This window comes from Somniosus microcephalus, chromosome 9 (genome assembly GCF_052327205.1).
Source record: "Somniosus microcephalus isolate GS21.2 chromosome 9, FLI_Smic_1.0, whole genome shotgun sequence".
Taxonomy (NCBI): domain Eukaryota; kingdom Metazoa; phylum Chordata; class Chondrichthyes; order Squaliformes; family Somniosidae; genus Somniosus; species Somniosus microcephalus.
In genome coordinates, this window is record NC_140995.1 from 95,905,323 (window position 1) to 95,921,449 (window position 16,127).

The following is a 16,127-nucleotide window of genomic DNA, read 5'->3' on the forward strand; positions in this document are numbered from 1 at the left end:
CCATGACGAGGCCTTGGACAACGTGGACCACTTTCCATACCTCGGGAACCTACTGTCAACAAGGGCAGAGATCGATGACGAAGTCCAACACCGCCTTCAGTGTGCCAGTGCAACCTTCAGTTGCCCGAGGAAGAGAATGTTTGAAGACCAGGACCTCAAACCCAGCACCAAGCTCATGGTCTACAGAGCAGTAATGATACCCGCCCTCCTGTATGCTTCAGAGACATGGACCATGCACAGCAGGCACCTCAAAGCACTGGAGAGGTACCACCAACGCTGCCTCCGCAAGATCCTGCAAATCCATTGGCAGGATAGGCGCACCAATGTCAGTGTTCTCGCTCAGGCCAACATCCCCAGCATCGAAGTTTTGACCACGCTCAATCAGCTCCGATGTGTAAGTGCAGGGTTCTCAAAATTCCCGCACGCCCCGTAATTATGGATCAAGGGACTCTGTTTTGGACAAGTTATTAAAACCAGGGTACCCAAAATGGCTTCTGTTACCTCATGACCAAAACTGACAGGATTTTTAAAACAAGGTTCTGCAGTCAAGCAGGCCCGAAGACAAAACTTAAAATGCAGGAATCTGTGAAACAGGACTCTCTGGAGCCAGCCAGACAAAGTAAATACAGAATATGCATTCATTCGACTTGAATCCAATCAAGCTAGAATGGGCCTATAATCATGGCCATTAGGTTTCTGCATGTTTAATCAGTAACAGCTCACAGTAGCCATCAAGTTAGGATGGGGACAATTAAGTCTTATCCATGACAAACAACTAGGACATCGGGGCCATTAGACCCGGAGACAACCACTCCAAAAGTCGTTAAAGTAAATGGTTGTAATCATTTAAACAAGCCCGCCAAAAGTTAAATAATGGACTGACCTGCTTTGGCACGCAGATAAGGAGTTGAAGAACGGGTATAATTGTAGGCCCATCAGTAGCAATCGGGGCTTATCGCTCTTGACTCTGAGCTCTTGCCTGTGGCCTTGGCCTGCTGCCGCTCGTACTCGCGCCCTGGCCTCGTGTCGGGTTCTCTTCTCACTCCCCGCATCGCCCAACAACCAGGGATGCCCATTACACCGGGGCCAAACGCGGGAGGAGAACGAGACCCGAGTTCAAAGCCACACAGGACACACAGGCCACAAAGGGGCAGACAAGACGAGACGAGCTGAGATGAAGAAGAAGGTAAACCGATAAGAGCAGAGAAGGGCAGCGAAAGATGCATTGGTAAAAACCCAAAGCTGGCGTTTGGTGAAGAAATTGGCAGCGCATGTATGGACAGTGAGAATAAGATGACGTTTGAACATTGTGAATAAACAGGCGTTCGAAGAGTGGGTGGCAGCGCCCGTGACGAATATACTGGCATTCGAAGGATGGGTAGTAAAATTTCTTAGACGGTAAAGACCGCCAATCGACTCTGACCATAACATTACCGCCGCCGACTGCCCAAGGGAGAAGAAGAAGAAAACCCATCGCGACGAGACGACGATGGTAGCTGAGGAAAAGGGAGGGTGCTTCGCATCAACAACTTCAGCGCCGCGCCCTGAGATCATGTGGCGATGGGGTACCCCAAAGGACAGTGAGGACAGACCTCAAAACTCACAACCGTTAAAGCAACAGGTTTTGGATTGGTGAGCCTGAATTCCTGGCCCCTCATAGCTTAATCTAGTTAGGTATAGGGGGTGGGATAAGGATATGGGGATTGTTAATGTAATTGTTTTCTCTCGATGTGCCGTGTGTTCCCTATTCCCATATAAGTGTAATTGTTTTATGCCTATATTTTCATACCAGTAATTTCCTTCAGATTGTTGTATTCTGCCTTTAATAAAATTTTGGTTTTCTTGCACCAAACCACTTGTCTACTCGATTTTCTGTATCGCCGCCTGTACCTAAGTCTAGTGTCTAGAACCCAGGAGTGTGGGAGTGATTCGAACCGCTCAAAAGGGGACAGTCAGAGGCGAAGCTGGCTGGGCACCACACACCACCCCCTACAGATGGACAGGCCACATCGTCCGCATGCCCGATATGAGACTCCCAAAACAAGCGCTCTACTCAGAGCTCTGACATGGCAGGAGAGCCCCAGGTGGGCAGAGGAAATGCTTCAAGGACACCCTCAAAGCCTCCTTGTAAAAGTGCAACATCCCCACTGACACCTGGGAATCCCTGGCCCAAGACTGCACACAGTGGAGGAGAAGCATCCAGGAAGGCGCCGAACACCTCGAGTCTCTTCGCTGGGAGCAAGCAGAAGCCAAACGCAAGTCAACCCAAGCACCCCATCCACCCGCCCCTTCAACCACTGTCTACCCCACCTGTGACAGAGACTCAGTTGGACTCATCAGTCACCTGAGAACTCATTTTTAGTGTGGTAGCAAGTCATCCTCGGTTCTGAGGGATTGCCTAAGAAGAAGAAGAACACTTGCCTTCACATGTAGTTCAGGGTTCTTGGTAACTCCTGAGAAGACTCCAAAACTGCTGTGAACCCATAGCTTCCTTCTTTTAAATTTAGGCTCCATCAAGTCAGAACCCATGGGCTAGGCAGTTAAGGAAGTACACAAGCTGTCAACACATTGCTGCTCCTTCAATGCCACCACCATCTTTTGCTCCTCACTTGGGCCGGATGTTTCAGCCAGTGCACCTCTTGTAACTTACCATCTAAATCTCCCAGGGTGATTAGACACTTGTTGGCGCTTTCAAAGTGTTGTGAATTGTTATATTCCTGGGAGGCACTGGCATTCCTTTCTGTGACACTCTAATAGAATGTAAAGAGGAAATTATGTGAGAATGCTGGCTGCATTTCAAATACCCATTTCATGAAAACATTTTGGTCTAGAAATTCAGTTGGTTGCGCCAACGATTAGCGCCTAATGAGCCCGAGATTTGGGGCATTACCCATTTTCAGCCGGGCGCATTGATCCCAGCGCTTCCTGCCATATTGAGTAGCCTTTTAGCGCCGGCGCTAACTCTTTGTGCCTGCGAGCGGGCGCAGCCAGATCATGACGTAATTTCATTGTGCAACGCCTTTTTTGCGCCCCGGACCGGAAATTCAGTGGCGCCCCCCCTCCGTTCCGCCTGGCGCTATTAGTGACAGTTGGATGGAACATTACCAGGTCCTTCTCGGACTCGGGGGGCGCTCTTTAAAGGGGACAGCTTGCTGCTGGAGAGAGTTGCAGACCTTCAGTTGCAGAGAGTTCTTCTCATTGAGCCAGAGGAGCCTTGGGACCTTCAGCCCTGTCCAGAACAGTTTGATCCTGAGAGATTACTGCGTCTTACTCATCTGACAGAATAATGGGAGCTGCTTTGGAGGGGAACGTCATCCTGGCTGAACAACTGGCAAGGGCACAGAGACGGAGGGAGAGAGGGCCGGGATTGGCCAGAAGGAGAAGGGCCAATGGACGTCGCCAAATCCGACCATACGCTGCCAGGGTTTTCAGGCAGCAGGTCTCATACCTTACCATGTCAGAGGAGCAGTGTCTGCGAAGGCTCAGATTCGGTAAGGATGTTGTGAATGAGCTGTGCCACCTGCTTGCTGAGGATCTGCAGCCGCGGCTACGGTGCAGGACCTCTTTGTCGGTGGCCGTGAAAGTCACTGTTGCCCTCAACTTTTACGCCAGCGGCTCGTTTCAGGCAGCAACTGGGGACATCTCAAATATCTCACAATTTGCGGTGCATTGCTGCATCCGGATCCGGCAAGTGACAGCTGCCCTCTATAGAGGGAGGCGCGAATTAATCACCTTCCCTGTGACCCTGGAGAAGCAGGGGGAGCGCGCGCAGGGCTTCGCGGCTATTGCAGACTTCCCCATGGTGCAGGGGGCCATTGATTGCACACACGTGGCTTTGCGGGCGCTGTTGTGTATGTACCTTTAAGAGAATAACTGGTCTCAGACTGCAGTACCGACAGTGACCACCCCTGTATAAAAGGTGCTAGAGAGCCTCTGTTTGTTAGTTTTCACTATTGACTTCCACCAGTAAAGACTTGTTTGTTTTCACTCCTGCTGGTCCGTGTCTCAATCATTCACGGACTTAACACTGGCGACGAGTAAGAAATGAACTTACCTGCAACTCGGCAGCACCTCAGACGACGTTGTTGAAGGTTGGAGCCAGAAGAAAGAAGAAAAAAAAAATAGAGTTAAAAGAAACTCGAGAAACGGGCGTCGACCGTCAATCATCGGTTTGAAAACTTGCAGGAGAGACTGTCCAGAGCCAGGCTGGGTTCCTCGGTCTGTGGTTTCCCAGCTAATCGGGCTGGTGGCAGGTAGTGCTCTGATCCTTCCTGGGCTGCGGCGGGCTGAAGCTCGATCGGGTGGCTTTTCAATGGGGCCGGGCAGCGAGTCGGGAAGCAAAGAGAGAGAGAGAGGGTGGAGCATACAGGGCGCGGCCGGTGCTTCAAAGCCGGGCAGTGTTCGGACCTAAGAAGAGGGAGGGAAGTGTCCCAGAGGGTCTGCTCCATGACGGGAAAAAAATAAAAGAAAAAGAATCAATATTTAACACGCAAGAAACCGTGGAAAGCAGCGCTAACAACAGTGGGGAAGAAGGCAAAGCGCGGGAGGCGCCATTTTGTTAAATCGGGGAAGAAGGCAAAGCGCGGGAGGCGCCATTTTAGATTTGCAAGATGCCGAAGACTGGCTGTATCACTGCTTTTGATAATACATTAGAGGACTGGACCACGTATGTGGAAAGAGTCGAGGTATATTTCGAGGCAAACGAAATAGCGGAGGGGAAAAAGGCATCGATATTGCTAAACTTAATGGGCGCTAGAACGTACGGCCTATTGCGGGACCTGATTACTCCAGCCAAACCGAAGGCGAAGAGTTTTAACAAAATTGTTGCTGTCCTACAGGAACACTGAAACCCTGCACCGCTGTTGATAGCAGAAAGATTTAAATTCCACAGGAGAACTCAGCACAAAGATGAGAGCAATGCTGAGTATCTTACGGAACAACGCAAGCTATCAAAGCACTGCCAGTTCGGAGCAGGACTGGCAGATACCCTACGGGACAAATTTGTCTGTGGACTCCTGAGTGAAGGAACACAGAAGAAGTTACTCTCAGAAAAAGAGCTGACGCTAGATAAGGCTTTCAGTGTGGTAGTATCGTATGAAGCAGCAGCCAGGGGAGCTGCAGAAATTCAACAAAAGCCACAGGAATACGGCACCCACGAAATGACACGGGGATTTGCAAAAATGTTATCGCTGCGGCAGAACTAACCATGACCAGAAGGACTGCTGGTCCAAAGACAAAATATGCAGACAATGCGGGAAGATTGGACACATTGCACGAGTTTGCAGGTCTGGGAAGAAGACCAGCGACAACAAAAAGGCTACTGAGGAACCATACAAGAAAGTACAAAAGATGACGGACAGTAGTTCCGAAGACCAGATGAGCGATAGTGAATCCGGAAGCAGAAGACTAAGCTGTCTCAAACTTCACAATGTAATCGCAAAAGAGGATCACCGAACCATTTGGGTCACCCTCACGATAGCAGGGTCCCAAGTTAAAATGGAATTGGATACAGGATCAGCGCTAACCGTCATGAATCGACGAGACTACGAGCGGCTATTTTCACACATACCCTTGAGAGAGACATCCATCGTCTTGACGACGTATACGGGGCAAAAAGTATGCCCCAGAGGAAAAATAAGGGTGCCTGTCGAATACAATGGCAAGAAAATACGGAAATTGTATCTCTACATACTGCCAAATGGTGGACCACCGTTATTGGGACGGGAATGGATCAGGAAGATAAACTTAGATTGGCATTCCATTCATGCAATGACGGTGGACGGTAAAAAAGATGAAGACATCACTCCTGGACGATTGTCAACAATCTTAGCTAACGCCAAAGAGGTATTTCAACAAGAACTGGGCACGCTTAAAGGCGTAACCGCCTCGATAAAAATAGAAGAGAATGCAGTTCCGAAGTTTTTCAAAGCAAGACCGGTACCATATGCAATTCACCCAGCCGTCGAGGCAGAGCTGGAGAATCTGGAGAAGGCGGGCGTGTTGTCTAAGGTCGACTGGAGCGAGTGGGCGACACCCATCGTTCCTGTCATGAAGAAAACGTTAAGCAATAAGTCCGGAGAGCCAAGGAAGATTCGCATCTGTGGGGATTTCAAGGTGACGGTGAACCCTGTCCTTCGCACAGTACAATATCCTCTTCCAAGGATAGAAGACATCTTCGCCTCACTGTCTGGAGGGAAGCGTTTTACAAAAATTGACCTAGCACAAGCATATTTGCAGATGGAGGTTGAAGAGTCCTCTCGGAAGTATCTCACGATAAGCACTCACAAAGGTCTTTACCAGTATCATCGATTGGTATTCGGAGTAGCATCGGCTCCGGCGGTATGTCAAAGAGCGATGGAAAAAGTCCTGCAAGGGATTCCGGGGACTCAGTGTTACTTGGACGACATCCTTGTAACAGGTGAAGATGACAGTGAACACCTTAACAACCTAAAACAGGTGCTCACTAGATTACGGGAACATGGGCTGCGAGCCAACCACCCCAAGTGCGAATTTTTAAAGAAACAGATATCGTATTGTGGCCACGTGATTGATGAAGAGGGGTTACATAAGTCCCCTGACAAAATTAAAGCGGTTGTTAAGGCCCCAGCGCCTGAAAATGTGTCGCAACTGAGGTCATTCCTCGGGTTGGTGAATTACTATCATAAGTTTTTGCCGAATTTGTCGACAATTCTGCACCCACTGAACGCCCTGCTACGAACGGGGGTAGCATGGAAATGGAACGATGATTGTAAGCGTGCTTTACAGAAGAGTAAGGACTTAATCACTTCAAGGGAAGTATTGGCTCACTACAACCCAGCACTGACAATCAGGCTGGCATGTGATGCGTCTCCCTACGGCATTGGGGCGGTACTGTCACATAAATTCCTTGATGGTTTAGAGAGGCCGATAGCCTTTGCGTCACGCTCGTTAACTTCTGCCGAGCGTAACTATGCCCAGATTGACAGAGAGGCCCTCAGCCTAGTGTGGGGGGTGAAGAAGTTCAATCACTATCTGCACGGTCAAAAATTTACTCTACTAACCGATCATCAACCTCTTGTCTCCATTTTCAACCCTCAGAAGGGCGTACCGATAATGACGGCACAATGGCTGCAGAGATGGTCCCTTTCTCTAGGGGCACACCAATATGACATCGAGTACAAAGGAACTAAACAGCATGGAAATGCTGATGGATTGTCACGCCTACCGTTGCCGACGGTGGAAGAAGAAGACCTTGCAGTGGATCCAATGGTGTTATTCCACTCGACCATAGTCGAATGTCTCCATGTGACGAATGCAAACATAGAAAAGGAAACACGGAATGACCCGACACTATCACGGGTCCATGATTTAACGGTGAAGGGATGGCCAGTGAACCACTGCTGCCAGCATTCTCGCCGAGAAGAGAACAGCTGTCAGTGTGCAGAGGAACCTTGATGTGTGGATCCAGAATAGTAATTCCACCTAAGTTGACGGATAAAGTACTCAATGAGCTTCATGAGGGTCATCTGGGTGGGGTAAAAATGAAGAACTTAGCCAGAGCGTTTGTGTGGTGGCCGGGAATCGATAGAGAAATCGAAGAGATGACCAAGAGCTGTGCAGGATGCCAGAAGGTCCAAAACGCCCCACCACAAGCTCCTCTGCATCCATGGGAGTGGCCCTCATCTCCATGGCAATGGGTGCACATTGATTTTGCTGGTCCCTTCATGGACTCGATGTTTTTAATTGCGGTGGATGCACATTCAAAATGGCCAGAGGTAATAAAAATGTCCTCAACCACCACGGAAAAAACTATCACAGTTTTGCGAACCATATTCGCCAGGAATGGGCTGCCTGAACAGATTTGCTCTGACAATGGACCACAGTTTGTGTCTGAAGAGTTCCGGAGGTTCTTAAAGAACAATGGCGTTAAGCATTACACATCTGCCCCATATCATCCAGCCACTAATGGATTGGCCGAGAGGTTTGTCCAAACATTCAAGAAGGCTATCAAGGCAATGTGTAATGAAGATATACCCCTACAACACAAGGTGGACAACTTCTTGTTTGCCTACCGGAATGCGACACATGCGGTTACCAACCAAACTCCAGCCATGATGTTCTTCAATCGAAGACTACGATGCCGCTTGGATTTGGTTAAGCCAAACGTCCGAAGAGATGTGGAGAACAGGCAGTTTCAGAATATGAATGAAAGGCCGACCAGGCATTTTAAGATAGGTCAACCAGTTTTGGCCCGGGACTACCGCACTGAGAAATGGCAGCCAGGAACGATTTGTACACGACAAGGACCTCGCATGTATACCGTGGACGTTGGGGAGAGCATTGTAAGATGCCATGCTGACCAGATTCTAGAGTCACTGGAAAACGTCAACTCCACACCACGATCTGATACACCTGGTAATGAAATAGACGTTCCAATTGCAGCTACCGCAGAACCGGTAATACTGGAAGCAGATGAACCAAACAAAGACATTGATCCCGACGCAACATTGCCAGAGGAACCTGATACCCCAAAGAGGCGTTATCCAGACAGAATCAGGAAGCCTCCTCAAAGACTGAACTTATAATTGCTTAAACTTAACCAATGTATCTAGCAACAGTAATTGTGATTGTAATTCGTTATCATTTAGTTGTTAAATGAATGTTATGTACTGTTTATCTAAAAGGGGAGGAATTGTTGTGTATGTACCTTTGAGAGAATAACTGGTCTCAGACTGCAGTACCGACAGTGACCACCCCTGTATAAAAGGCGCTAGAGAGCCTCTGTTTGTTAGTTTTCACGATTGACTTCCACCAGTAAAGACTTGTTTGTTTTCACTCCTGCTGGTCCGTGTCTCAATCATTCACAGACTTAACAGGTGCCATTACAGAATCCTGAGGAGTTCCGCAACCGCAAGGGGTTCCACTCCCTTAATGTCCAGCTGGTTTGTGATCACCGGCAGATGATCATGGCAGTCAACGCACAATTCCCTGGCAGCAGCCATGACGCGTTCATCCTGCGGCAGACCTCAGTGGCTGACCTTTTTGAGGCCCCGGCTCACCCACAAGGCTGGCTTCTTGGCGACAAGGGCTATCCTCTCTGCCCATGGCTCATGACCCCACTCCATTTGCCCAGCACCCTGGCAGAAGAGCATTACAACAACAGCCATCAGGCGACCAGGAACATTGTGGAGCACACAATTGGTGTGCTGAAGCAGCGTTTCCATTGTCTAGACCATTTGGGGGGTGCCCTACAGTACTCGCTGGAGCATGTGGCGCGCATCATCGTTGTCTGCTGCATGCTCCACAACCTGGCCATCCGACGCACCCAGCCAATTCCAGCTGACCCTCAAGGTCCAGCAGAGCAGGCGGACGAGGAGGAGGAGGAGGAGGAGGAGGAGGAGGTGCATGCGAATGAGGAGGCTCAGGAGGAGGAGGAGGAGGAGGAAGATGGGAGGGCTCCAGAAACTGGAAGGGCCGTTCGTCAGAGGCTCATAAGGACTCAGTTCTAGGCCCCTCGGATGGAATGCTGGCTGTGATTGGAACAGCACCCTTCGGTTCGCAGTAAGCCTATGAAGGCCACCATGATTGTAAATAGTCTACAGTTCCATTGTAAATAAAACATTTTCTTTATTATCAAACAAGTGCTTCCTTCCAGCATGACAACGTAATGGTAACAGAAATCATAACTAACAAACTAACAGATAACTGTCTGGCAACCCGGCGAGACTAACCAAAACATAACAAACAAACACAGCAGGTGTGGACGGCCTTAAATTCGAAAAAAGACACGTCTTAGCACCTCCCTCTACTGTTGACCCCTTGTTGGAGACCGACTCCTCTTACGAGGTCGGCCCCTTCCCTCCCTGCAGCTCCTCCGTAATTGGACCCCAGTGGCTGCGTCAAGGCTGGGGGATGCCTGCTGAGTGTCTGGAAGTGTTGAAGCCCCTGAGGGACGGCCTGGACGACCTCTGGGCTTGGAGGGCCCACAAGCTGGCTGCTCCAACTGGGCATGTCTGGAAGCAGTCTGCCGTGCAGGTGGTGGCAGCTGCACTGCTGACGTTCCAGCGGTGGCATCAGGAATGCTCACATGCAGAGAGAGGACACCTGCACCGTGGTCGCCGACACACTGGCACTCTGACGGGGCCGCACCGCATCATCCGCCACAATCGACTGCTCCACAGATTCATGGCCTGCTGTGGTGCTGCAAGGGCCTGGGGTGATCCTGCCTGATGCAGCTAGGGTGGCAGCAGTGAGTGTTCGTGTGGCCTCAATTTGCGTGTGGACGAGGCCAGCAAGTGACTGCGTTGCAGCAGTGAGGACCTGCATGGCAGGTTCCAGTGCTTTGGAGAAGCCATGGACAGTCCTTTCCACTGCTTCAGATAAGGCCAGAACAGTCCTTTCCACTGCTTCAGACTAGGTCGGAACAGTCCTTTCCACTGCCTCGGACAAGCCCTGGACAGACCTTTCCATTGCTGCCCCGAAGCCCTGGACAGACCTTTCCATTGCTGCCCCGAAGCCCTGGACAGTCCCTTCCATTGCTGCCCCAAAGCCCAGCACACTCTTTGCCAGTGTGTCGATCGACTCAGGCATCCTCCCCACTGCAGCCATAAGCTCAGTGTGCCTGAGCCGGGCCTGGGCGCTCATTTCGGCAAGGCTACGCACCTCCTCTGCACTCTGTGCAGCAGTCATGGTGGCCTGCCTCGCCCTCTGGGGAGACGGCCCCCGAGCATCCCTACCCCCTGTGCGTTGCTGCAGGCCGCTGGTTCCTGCAACTAGCTCCTCATCAGAGCCCCCCCCTCCCCTCCAGGGAACTACTGTCCCCAGTCTCCAGATGCGGTGGCTCCCCTGAGGCTGGCACGGATGGTCCGGCTTCCTCCTGCTCATCGCCTCCGGAGGCACTGGCACTGGCAGCTTGAGGAGCTGGCTCCCGAGCTGGTGATGCAGCATCTGAAAGCAGGGAGGTTGAGGAGTGGCTTTAGCAAAAGGACAGTTTGGCAGCAAGGGATGCAAAAGTGCGGCAATGCTATGACATGGGTCCACAGTGAGAAAGCATGCTGGCGGGGGAAACAAGTGGAAGGAGACAGCTGTAATAGTTGAGAACCTCACCATCATTGTGGACAATGGGGTCGGCAGCTGCAGTGGTGACAGGACCACTCAGACATCCTCCCACAATCTGGTGGACTCTCTCCTCGAGATCCGTCAGAGGCTGCAGTTGAAACATAGAAACATAGAGATAGGAACAGGAGTAGGCCATTCGGCCCTTCGAGCCTGCTCCGCCATTCAATGAGATCATGGCTGATCTTCGTCTGAGATCATAGCTGATCTTACCAGTTCAGTACCCCGTCCCCGCCTTTTCTCCGTAACCCTTAATCCCCTTAGCCTTCAGAAATATATCCAATTCTCTCTTGAAAATATTTATTGAATTAGCCTTCACAGCCCTCTGTGGCAGGGAATTCCACAGGCTCACCACTCTTTGAGTGAAGAAATTCTTCCTCATCTCTGTTTTAAATGATTTGCCTGCTATTTTTAGACTGTGGCCCCTGGTTCTGTGCTCCCCGGCCATTGGAAACATTCTCTCTGAATTCAGCCTGTCCAGGCCTGCCATAATTTTATATGTTTCGATGAGATCCCCTCTTAATCTTCTAAACTCCAGTGAGTACAAGCCCAAACTATTTAATCTCTCTTCGTAGGTCATTCCCGCCATTCCAGGTATCAGCCTGGTGAATCGCCGTTGCACTCTTTCCATGGCAAGAACATCCTTCCGCAGATGGGGCGACCAAAACTGTACACAATACTCCAGATGCGGTCTCACCAGCACCTTGTACAGCTGTAGTAAGGTATCCCTATTCCTATACTCGAACCCCCTTGATATGAAGGCCAACATACCATTTGCCTTCTTAATCGCCTGTTGCACCTGCATGCTCTCCTTCAGTGACTGGTGCACAAGAACACCCAGGTCCCTCTGCACTTCCCCATCTCCCAATCTATTGCCATTTAGATAATAATCTACCCTCCTGTTTTTACCCCCAAAGTGGATAACCTCGCATTTATCCACATTATAGTGCATCTGCCACGTATCCGCCCATTCCCCCAACCTGTCCAAATCGCACTGTAGCCTCCTGACATCCTCATCAGAGCCCACCCCTCCTCCTAGTTTAGTGTCGTCAGCGAATTTGGAAATATTGCATCCAATTCCCTGATCCAGATCATTTATATATATTGTGAACAGCTGGGGTCCCAGGACAGATCCTTGCGGCACCCCGCTGGTCACTGCCTGCCACTCCGAAAACGAGCCGTTTATTCCAACTCTCTGTTTTCTATCCGCCAGCCAGTTCTCTATCCACGTTAATACTTTGCCCCCAATCCCATGAGCCTTAATTTTGCATGATAATCTTTTGTGTGGAACCTTATCGAAGGCTTTCTGGAAGTCAAGGTACACCACATCCACTGGCTCTCCCCCATCTATTTTACCAGTTACTTCCTCAAAAAATTCCAGCAGATTAGTCAAACACGATTTACCCTTTGTAAATCCATGTTGACTCTGTCCGATCCTTTCCCCATTTGTCAAGTGCTCCGCTATTTTATCCTTAATAATGGACTCTAGCATTTTGCCCACAACCGATGTAAGGCTTACTGGTCTATAATTCCCTGCTTTCTCTCTACCCCCCTTTTTAAATATTGGGGTAACATTAGCTACCCTCCGATCCACGGGTACTGTTCCCGAGTCAATGGAGTTCCGGAAGATGATCCTTAGAGCATCTGCTATCTCCAGGGCCACCTCCTTAAGTACCCTAGGATGTAGTTTATCAGGCCCCGGGGATTTGTCGGCCTTCAGTCCCCTCAACTTACCCAACACCATATCCCTAGAGATACTAATTTCTGTCAGCTCCTCCCTCTCATTAGTCCCTATGTTTGCCGATATTCCTGGGAGGTTATTTGTGTCCTCCTTTGTGAATACAGAACCAAAGTATGAGTTTAATTGGTCTGCCATTTCCTTATTCTCCATTATATATTCTCCCGAATCGGACTGCAAGGGACCGACTTGGGATTTTACCAGTCTTTTCCTCCTGATATACCGATAAAAGCTTTTGCAGTCTGTCTTTATGTTTGCTGCAAGTTTACTTTCGTATTCTATTTTCCCCTTCCTGATTAATCCCTTTGTCCTCTTTTGCTGTATCCTGTACTGCCCCCAATCTTCCGGTCTGGTGCTTTTTTTTGCCAGTTGATATGCCCTTTTTTTTTATTTTATGCTGTCCCTAATTTCCCTCGTTATCCACGGTTGAGTCACCTTTTTAGGTTTATTTTTATGCTAAACTGGTATAAACATGTTCTGGAATTCTTCCATTCTATCTTTGAATGCTTGCCATTGTCTATCCACTGTCAATCCCCCCAGAAACACCACCCAATCAATCTTACCCAATTCCCGTCTCATACCCTCGTAATTCCCTTTATTTAAGTTCTGGACCTTAGTCTCTGATTCAATTTCCTCACTCTCCATCTCAACTGAGAGCTCGATCATATTATGATCGCTCTGACCCAAGGGGCCTCGTACAAGAAGATTGCTGATAAGTCCCTTCTCATTGCACAATACCCAGTCTAAAATGGCCTGATCTCGAGTCGGCTCCTCGACATATTGGTCCAGATAACCGTCCCAAAAACATTCCAGGAATTCCTCCTCCTCAGAATTTTTACTAATTTGGGTAGTCCAATCAATATGTAAATTAAAGTCACCCATGATGACAGCTGTGCTCTTATCGCACGCTTCTCTAATTTCCCTTTTTATGCCTTCCCTCACCTCCATATTACTATTTGGAGGCCTATATATCACACCCACTAACGTTTTCCTCCCCTTGCTATTTCTCATTTCTACCCATACAGATTCCGTTTCATCCGAGTTAATATCCTTCCTTTCCATTGCATTAATCCCCTCCTTTACCAGCAATGCTACCCCACCTCCCCTACCTTTTTGCCGATCCTTCCTAAATATTGTATATCCCTGGATGTTAAGTTCCCAGCCTTGCCCACCCTGCAGCCACGTTTCTGTAATCCCAATCAAATCATACTTGTTTACCTCTATTTCCACAACTAATTCATCCACCTTGTTCCTAATGCTTCTAGCATTAAGATACAAAGCCTTCAGGCTTGCTTTTTTCACACTCTCATTATGAATTAGTTTGGCCCTTTGTGTTTCTCTCCTTTGCTTATTGCTTCTCACCTTTCTACCATCTATTTCTGACTTCATATGACTTCCCTCTTTTCCACTACCTAGGTTCCCATCCCCCTGCCAAATTAGTTTAAATCCTCCCGAACCGCCCTAGAAAATATTACCCCGAGGACATCAGCTCCCTCACAGTTCAGGTGTAGACCGTCCCCTTGGTACAGGTCACTCCTCCCCAAGAACTGGTTCCAATGCCTCAAGAATTTAAATCCCTCTCCCTTGCACCACTGCTCAAGCCACGTATTTAGCTTATCTATCTTACTCTCTCTAAACTTATTAGCTCGTGGCACTGGTAGCAATCCAGAGATTACTACCTTTGAGGTCCTACTTTTCAATTTAGCTCCTAACTCCCTAAATTCAGCTTGTAGGACCTCCTCCCTCTTTTTACCTACATCGTTGGGAGCTACATGTACCACGACAACTGGCTGATCCCCCTCCCCCTTCAGAATGCTCTGCACCCGCTCCGAGACATCCTTGACCCTTGCACCAGGGAGGCAACATACCATCTTGGAGTCTCGGTCTCGGCCACAGAAACTCCTATCTATCCCCCTTACAATTGAATCCCCTATCACTATAGCCCTATCCCTCTTTTTCCCGCCCTTCTGTGCAGCAGAGCCAGTCATGGTGCCCTGAACCTGGCTGCTGGTGCCTTCCCCTGATAAGTCATCTCCCCCAACAGTACCCAAAACGGTAAACCTGTTTTGGAGGGAGATGACCGCAGGTGACTCCTGCACTACCTTCCTGCTTTTATCCTGCCTTTTGGTCACCCATTTACTGTCTGAGCTAGCCTTTACCTGCGGTGTGACCAACTCACTGAATGTGCTATCCACAACATCCTCAGCATCGCGTATGCTCCAGAGTGAGTCCATTCGCAGCTCCAGCGCCGCCATGCGGTCCGCTAGGAGCTGCAGCTGGACACACTTCCTGCACACATAGTTGTCAGGGACAGTGTCCCTGATTTCCCACATGGCACAGGAGGAGCATGACATGGGTCCGAGCTGCCCTTCCATGACTTAACCCTTACAATACCCTTTTATTTACTACGATTTAGCTTAATTATTGAATTCTACTTAGAATAAGTTTGTGAAAGTACTCACCAACCAGTCACCTACCTGTTTTCTGGTGTTGTATTTTCACTGCCGCCTCCTGTCCTGGAACCTTTTCCACCTAGGTTAGGCTCCTGAAATAAAATAAATTGAACCTACCTTTTCAACTTCCCCTAACCCCTAAAAGGTTAGAGGAGGTGGAAGGGTGGGAGACACTACACTGTAGTGTTTCGGGTTTAGCAACAGCTCCACCTATATAAGAGTTACTGGCCTCCTGCTCTCCCGACTGCACCAGCTGTGAAAGAAAAAGCCCGCGAAAGGTGAGCTTTTAAACTCACCAGTTACTGGCCTCCTGCTCTCCCGACTGCCCCAGCAGTTACTGGCCTCCTGCTCTCCCGACTGCCCCAGCTGTGGTCTCGGGCCTCGCCTCTCTCCGGTTTTTATACCGGGCTCCGACTCACTGCTCCCGACTGGTCTCGGGCCTCGCTGGTCGCCGGGTTTTCTCCCGAGCTCCTCCTCGCTGCTCCCGCTGGTCCCGATTACTTTTTACCTCTCTCCTGGAACCTGGATTGATCGGTGCCTCTGACTGCTCCCTCTCAAGCCTTTAAGCTCTCCCGCCTCGGGCTGCTCCCGCGCAGGTCCGCTGCTTCTCCGGTCTCGGGGCTGTGGGCCTCGGTGCCTCTGACTGCTCCCTCTCAAGCCTTTAAGCTCTCCCGCCTCGGGCTGCTCCCGCGCAGGTCCGCTGCTTCTCCGGTCTCGGGGCTGAGGACGACCTCCTCCGGTGCGAAGCTGGTCCTTGCAGTTTCTTGCCAGCTTGGCCTACAGGGGAAAGGACGGGAAGTGCTGTTACATGATGCCCTGAGTTATCATCTCATGCCTCCCAT